Consider the following 8,072-nt stretch of genomic DNA (forward strand, 5'->3'; position numbering starts at 1 on the left):
AACTCGTTGCATATTGAGCTCCACTTAATTTGTAGTACTGTGTGTTGCAGTTTGCCGTGCCATGCCTCATTAAACCGGACATGCATCATACTTGATTGTGCATCTTGCCATGATTATGCTTGTGTGTTTACCAGGTTGTTTATGTTCTTTCCGGTGTTGCTTCTTAGTTTCGGTAATGTTGCGATTGTGAGGATTTGTTCGACTACGCCCGTTCATCTCCTTCATGGACTCGTTCTTCTTCCTTGCGGGATTTCAGGCAAGATGACCGCTACCCTGGATCTCATTACTATCATTGCTATGCTAGTTGCTTCGTTCTATCGCTATGATGCGTTGCCTATCTTTGCTCATCAAGCCTCCCCAAATTGCCATGAACCTCTAACCTTTGACACCTTTCCTATGCAAACCGTTGTTTGGCTATGTTACCGCTTTGCTCAGCCCCTCTTATAGCGTTGCTAGTTGCAGGTGAAGTTGAAGATTGCTCCATGGTGGACAGGATTTTGGTTGGGATATCACAATATCTCTTATATTATTAATGCATCTATATACTTGGTAAAGGGTGGAAGACTTGGCCTTTTTCCTAGTGTTTTGTTCCACTCTTGCCGCCCTAGTTTCCGTCATACCGGTGTTATGTTCCCGGATTTTGCGTTCCTTACGCGGTCGGGTGATTTATGGGACCCCCTTGACAGTTCGCTTTGAATAAAACTCCTCCAGCAAGGCCCAACATTGGTTTTACCATTTGCCTCTCCTAGCCTTTTTTCCCTTGGGAGTCGCGCATCCAGAGGGTCATCTTTATTTTACCCCCCCCCCGGGCCAGTGCTTGTCTAAGTGTTGGTCCAAACCGAGCGATGTCCGGCGCCCCCTGGGCAACCAGGGTCTATGCCAACCCGACGTCTGGCTCATCCGGTGTGCCCTGAGAACGAGATATGTGCAGCTCCTATCGGGATTTTTCGGCACAGCGGGAGGCTTTGCTGGTCTTGTTTTACCATTATTGAAATGTCTTGTAAACCAGGATTCCGAGACTGATCGGGTCTTCCTGGGAGAAGGTCTATTCCTTCGTTGATCGAGAGAGCTTGTCATGGGCTAAGTTGGGACACCCCTGCAGGGTATAATCTTTCGAAAGTCGTGCCTGCGGTTATAGGCAGATGGGAATTTGTTAATGTCCGGTTGTAGATAACTTGACACCAGATCCGAATTAAAACGCATCAACCGTGTGTGTAGCCGTGATGGTCTCTTCTCAGCGGAGTCCGGGAAGTGAACACAGTCTTTGGGTTATGCTTGACGTAAGTAGGAGTTCAGGATCACTTCTTGATCATTACTAGTTGACGACCGTTCTGCTTGCTCTCTTCTCGCTCTTATTTGCGTTATGTTAGCCACCATATATGCTTAGTCGCTGCTGCAGCCTCACCACTTTACCCCTTCCTTTTCCTTTAAGCTTTGCTAGTCTTGATACCCATGGTAATGGGATTGCTGAGTCCTCGTGGCTCACAGATTACTACAACAACAGTTGCAGGTACGGGTTTATGCGATGATCATGACACGAGAGCGATGCTTGCTTGCGTTGAGTCCTTCTTCTGCTTCTTCAATCAGGGGATAGGTTCCAGGTCGGCAGCCTGGGCTAGCAGGGTGGATGTCGTTTGAGTTTCTGTTTGTGTTTCATCCGTAGTCGGATGTTGCTCTTATGTATTGTGATGATGTATTCGTGTGGCATTGTATGCCTTATGTATGTATCCCCATCTATTATGTAATGTTGATGTAATGATATCCACCTTGCAAAAGCGTTTCAATATGCGGGTCTATCCTTGGTGGAACCTTCGAGTTCCTTTTGGATAGGGTCGCATATTGGGCGTGACAATTATCTCAAGGGTTATGTGAGATGCTCTGGGTGAAGTACCTACTGAGCGAGTTGAAACTTCTGAGGAAGGGACCCTTGAAGCTGTGGTGTGACAATCAGTCAGCTATTGCCATTGCTAATAACCCAGTTCAGCATGATAGGACAAAACATGTGGAAATTGATCGCTTCTTCATTAAGGAGAAACTTGATGCTGGGATCATCAGTCTTACTCACGTCAGCTCTGGGCAACAGTTTGCAGATTGCTTGACAAAGGGACTGGGAACGAAGGACTGTAACTTGGCATGTGACAAGATTGGGATGATAGATATCTACCACCCATCTTGAGGGGGAGTGTTGAACCGGTATGGGCCAAGCCCATCTAGCTTTGTCACTTAGGGCCCAAGCCCATAAGGAGGTGCTGACCTAGAAGGAGGCATCAGTCCTCCTCTTCCCAAGCTGAGCCGCCACACACACAGAAAAAGGCTACCGAGAGAGAGGTGGGCTCCTGCGACTGCAACACATGCACATAATGTGTTGGCTTTGTTTGTCAAGAGTTGTGTAGGTCATCTTAGGAACATCCGGCTTGAGGCTTTCGACTCTTGACCTCAAACCATTTTCCTTAGTAAATAATCTGCAAATAAATCGACATCAAACTAAGATGAGATAAAAATAAGACTGGATTTCGCTTATAAAATCAAACCAAAGGGTGAATAAATCAATTCTGATTTCTATGTTACTAAAATCAGATCTAATCTAGATGCATCTCACTTCTAGGCAGGTTAGTCCCAATACCATGTATACTAATGTGAAGAGCATCGTGCAAATTAGGATTAACCATGATGGTTGGGACAAGCAGCTTACATCCCAGGTTGTTGGAGTCCTATTAGTGCTGGTACGAAGTGGCCATGATTTGGCGCGGTGACGGTCGGCCTCGGTGACAACCCCGTTAAGCTCATTTCGAGGCTAGCGAGGGCAGCCTTGGTGGTGGCCCGTCCTCTCAGGCGGCGCAGAGACGGATCCCCCTGGTACCTCAATGGGGTTAGGTGCGGCGTAGGTGGTTCCATCTAAAACCTCGCGGCGAAAAGAAAACAACATAAAGAAAAAAGCAAGGTTTGATTTACATGCTCATCCCTCTCCCGGTTCCTCCTCCGACGCATAACATTTCAAGAAAAAAAATCAGTATGTACACTAAGCTCCCAAACCTGGCGGCTTCAGCCTCACCATCTGAAGCATTTTCCATTCAGCTCTCTCTAAAAAAGAGGTAAACGCAGTTGTAATATTTAACATCTTTGGGCTATCTAGAACACAGCACAATTCATACTATGAAGACATACATTGTTGAATCCTTTATGGGTTCATTTCTATCCAAAATTTAAGATGCATTGTGAACATTCTCATCAAACAGAGTGGAACCACTCACCTTTTTCTCTAAGCTCAGTAAAATTGATATCTGCAAGTCGATCTCTTCACTTCCAGTATATGCACAAAATATCATTCTGAAATAACATTCGGATGTGTTTGCTATTTCATAAATCTTCCTCCAGTCTCCATCGTTGTATTTCTGAAATAATCATGCTGCACAAAGAAACACTAAGTTATGCGGTCATTCAAAGTACACCTCGAATCGGATCTATCACCTATTGTAAACAAAAAAGCATCATCCCTCAAATTGAAGCATATGGCAAACACTTTTTGTATCTCTCTAATCGAATCTATCACCAACAAACTAAGAATTCAGGCCAAATACCTTAAATATCTCAGTCTGGTCTTTCCGTGGATGGAACCAATGGCTCTTATATTTGTCCTTCAACTTACAATACTGCGTCAACAACAATTTTTTTTAAATGCTCCTGACAGAACAGGAAAGCCTAAACATGCAACTCTGTTGGTAGCAGTCGGCGTCACTGACACCATTGTTTTGATCACAAAAGATATAATTGACAAAATCAGTTTGCTGCTTTCCACTACCAACTGTATATTTCGCACACAAGTTCTTACCGGAGAGTTGAAGTGTATTGATTTCTGCACTCCTTGCTCTTGAGCTCATTCCCGCTCATCAAATTCTGCACTGTCCTCTTGCAATTGCCTTTGTCCCTTACAAGTGAATCATGCTCTTGCTTCAGCAACAACTACACCGGCTCCTTGGAGGCCATCCAGCGCGACAAAGCGGGATGCAGGACGACATCTGGATGCGCCGCTCTAGATCTTCTTGGCGGTGGCGCCGCCGGCAAGATGGGCAGACCGTGGGGCTGGACGACGGAGAAGCGCCGGTGCGGGGCATGCGTGTCATGTGCCGCGGCAAGGCGAGGCGTTGCGGGCGGGAGGGTGGCGCTGACGTGAGGCGCGACCATCTGTCACAGCGGATGCGGTTGCGCAGAGGGAGCAGCATAGGGCGGCGAGGCGCCGACGAAAGAGAGGAAGCAACGACGGAGTCGAGGGCGGCGACCCGCTCGTAGGAGAGGACGGTGGCTAGATGGGAGAGGCGCAGGAGCGGCGTGCAACAGCCGGCCGGCGGCTAGATGGGAGAGGTGAAGGAGGGGAAGAGGAGACGTGCGTGAGGCGCTCGGGGGGAAGTTACAATAAGGATGAAAGGGTACGGGATTAAGTTTTTTTTTTAGCAACCGTACGGGATTAAGTGTGATGTATGGGATTAGTGGATCGTTGTTTTCCTCAAACACGTGGAGTGGCATGGTGGGTAATTAAAGCGTAAAACACGTTTAATAGATTGAAGCGATCTAGACCATAAGATCACATTATTTGATGGATGAGATGAATTGGTTCCCCGCTCTTTCGTATTTTTATAGGGGTATAATAGATGCACACTATATTCAAGAAAAAAATGTTCTAAAAAAAGGTATGTTCCCGGCACAAGTTGTTTTCTTGTGCGGGAGGGATAGTAGATGCTAGTATTGATGGATTCGGTGACGATATGGTTCACAGTGTTCTCTATTATATACTCTCTCTGTTTCATAATATAAGTACATTTTTTTGAGCTAACATAGCTAGAAAAACTTTTTTATATTATGGGACGGAGGAGTATGTGGAATGGTGGTGCTGAATACTGATCCCCGGTGATATGGTAGTTATAGATGACGGAGAAGAAGACTAGCATACCAAGTTCATGCTTGATCACTCGAGCTCGATCTCCATACGAAGTACACGATCTTCGGTCTTCTGCAAACTTATTGGCTCGTTCCCCTACTACAGAATTCACGCATGTGATAGTCGAAAATATGTCTACATTGTAGGTTCATATGTGATTCATGAAATTTTGAAGGATTTGGAAGCGAAACTGAAGAGGAAACAAATTTATACCCCTATATAGTGTACTAATAACTTTGAAAGATGGTCGTTGGATGAAGCCAATCCGACAGTGCAGAGATGACAAATCCAAGTAATACTGGCTGTTGGATACCATCTACATTCCACTAGATTTTACCACATGTACAATCTAGAAGACTCCATGATTGAACTTAAGCATAATGCTCAAACCTCAAAACACAAGCATTTCTCCTTTGTTCTAAAATCTTTCGTATCATAATTATCTAAACTTTTTTTTCTAAATAAATTGCCATTATTTATTTTTACTTTATGCTTTACAATGCACAATTTCATGAATCTTAAAATAAATTAACTATTTTATAAAAACTATTGATTTTAAATAAGATGAACTATAAGAATTAAATGAACATCTACATCATGTATATATGACTCAAAGCTTCCATTGCTATAGTGTGGTATTTATTTATAATTTGATTGCCGAATCTCATGCGTGCAATGCACGTGTACCTTACTAGTACTCCCTCTGTCCTGAAAAACAAAAACATGTCGCACGCGCAGTACAGTGATGTTTTTGCGGAAAAGCCCTTGAACTTCTAAAGCTCAGACAAATTAGTCCCCATCTCGTTCTTCCTCCTCCGTCCGTCGCCCGCGCGGCGCCATGGCCAGCCGCCCGTTGCCCGAGCAGGTCCTGCTCTGCCGACGAGCCCGCCCAGGAGGCCGCCCACAACAGGCCCTGCGCCGCCGACGAGCCCGCCCAGGAGGACCTCCGCTGCCCACCCACGAGCAGGGCCTCCGCCACCCACCGCCGTTGCGCTGGTCCACTTTGCCCCCGATTCCGCCGTCCACCGCCGCCACGCTGGTCCAATTTGCCCCCAATTCTGCCGCCCACCGCCGCAGCGCTGGTCCACTTCGCCCCCGATTCGGCCGCCGCGCTGGTCCACTTCGGCCGCCGGCTACTGGTGGTGGTGGTTGTGGTCGACGGCCACTAACCCGCCCAGGAACAGGATCTTAGTAAGATTGTGATCTCTTCGTACTGCTGTAAACAAAGATTGTAAGAAGATATTAGTAAGATTGAGATCTTACTAACTCCTTGTTGCATGAGTATTACTAAGATCTTACTGGTTGTTGTTGAGCATTCTGTACAACAACAACAACATTGATTTCAAATTCGTTTACAGAATTTAAATGACGGGACTAACAGAATTTGCTCATGATCAGAAACTGCTGAAAATGCAGTGCCTACACCATTCTATACCAACCACACCACAATTCAGAGAAAAATGAAGCACAGAGCTACTCCCGACACACCACAATTTACACAGGATCCACCACATTTTGGAGTAATTTGCAGTAAGGAATTGACAGCACTAAACATCTTGGAATTGACCTGCGAAGAAGACGCCGCCGCTACCGTCGAGCTTGCAAGGGGGAGCCTTTGCTCTTGTCGTCTGGCTCGTCGCAAGGAGGAGTACATAGTTTCAGACAATACGTATACCTGCGACTGGAAACGCTGCTGGACCCCATGGAAGAGCTGCTCCTCTGATGGAGTACCTGAAAACACCCAGTTGTGTAAAGCCCAGTTCTGTACCTGAAAATTCAGATTGTGAAGAATTTCCAATCAAAGTCCATACGAAATTCCAATCAAAGTACTCCAACTTAAATGATTCTGAATAAAACAAGGTTCAGAACTAACAAGGTTCAGAAATGTTGTCTCCAACTTAAATTCAGAATTCTACTCCTTACAGCACACCAGCGACAGATCTTGACATACCGGCACACCCATCTCCTCAAGCTCCTGCACGCACATAATCGATCACTTCCCCCAATCACTACGGCATACCGCATCCAAGGAGTCATGCTCAGCTCGATTTGGTACCTTCTAGAGCGACTCACCGGCGGAGCACGCCTGCTCGACGCCCTGCTTGGCGTCGGCACTCACCAAGGTCGGACCTTGACGAACAGCTCCATGGCGTCCGTCTCCTGACGAGCAGGCGCGGATCTGGCCGCCACCATGGCCTGCTCGATGGCGGACATGGATGGAGGCAGCAGGGAGGAGCTCACCATGGAGAAGGAAGGAGAGCACAAGCCATGGCGACGAGCCGACGACGAGGGACTCGAGGAAGGCGATGACGAGGGACTCAAGGAAGGGGCAAAGCCGTTCCTTGAGCTTCGCGGGGGAGCTGTGGCGCGGCGGAAGCAGTATTTGCAGGGTAGGGAGGAGAGAACTAGGCGGGGGAGCTGCGCGGGCGAGCTGCGGCGCGGCAGGGCGGCGCGGGGGAGCCGCGGCTCGGCGTGGGGGAGCTGCTAGGCGTCGCCGGCAAGTGGGCGAGCGACCGAGCGTGGGCGAGCTGCGCAGTCGGAGGGGAACGGGGACTGCGGGTTCTGTCGGTATAAGATGGAGGGGCTTTCTGCAAAATGTAAGCTGCGACATGAATTTCGGGACGGAGGGAGTACTACTTAGTACAGGATCCAAATTAGGCACGGGTTCAACGCCGGGAGTGATGTGGGCATGCTCCTATTTTGCTTTGGTGGCGACGGTGTCAGTCTGTAATCCTCGCCCAGAAGAGGAGTGAAAGGTCATCAGTGGTGGGCATGGGACAGTGAGTGGGAAGGCCCTCCCAGTCATACCATCTTGCTCGTGTTCCCCTATTTTAGAAAAGATAGCTCTCTCCGATTTCATTGAAAAGAAACCATAGTGTCTTTGTTACAAACTACATGAAATAATTTGTGGAAAACAGGAGACACCTGCTGAACCTAAACTCTCATTATTTTTGGGCATCCACAAACCTGATCCTCAAAATATCATGAGAAGGAATGCTCGGGAAAACTAGGTAGCAATTCAGACACTGCCTCTATACCCACAGCCCTCGGAGTTTGTTTGGCAAGTATATACTACCTTCGATCCATAATAAGTGTTTCAGTTTTTAACTAAGGTTGGACTAACCTTAGTTCAAAGCTG

The 8,072-nt window shown here is 47.2% G+C and overlaps 1 long non-coding RNA gene across 2 annotated transcripts; it reads right to left on the reverse strand.

Moving 5' to 3' along the window:
* Positions 1–5,550: 5,550 nt before the first annotated feature.
* LOC119312005 lies at positions 5,551–7,509 on the reverse strand. 2 transcript variants are annotated; one of them, XR_005151198.1, is made up of 4 exons: positions 7,007–7,509; positions 6,807–6,908; positions 6,501–6,701; positions 5,551–6,149 (listed from the first exon to the last, which is right to left on the reverse strand). It is a non-coding gene; the product is annotated as an uncharacterized LOC119312005 (long non-coding RNA). The 2 variants fall into 2 exon arrangements; XR_005151197.1 differs by having other exon boundaries at positions 6,990–7,509.
* Between the last annotated feature and the right edge of the window lie 563 nt (positions 7,510–8,072).

The sequence above is a fragment of the Triticum dicoccoides genome, chromosome 5B (assembly GCF_002162155.2).
Source record: "Triticum dicoccoides isolate Atlit2015 ecotype Zavitan chromosome 5B, WEW_v2.0, whole genome shotgun sequence".
NCBI lineage: Eukaryota > Viridiplantae > Streptophyta > Magnoliopsida > Poales > Poaceae > Triticum > Triticum dicoccoides.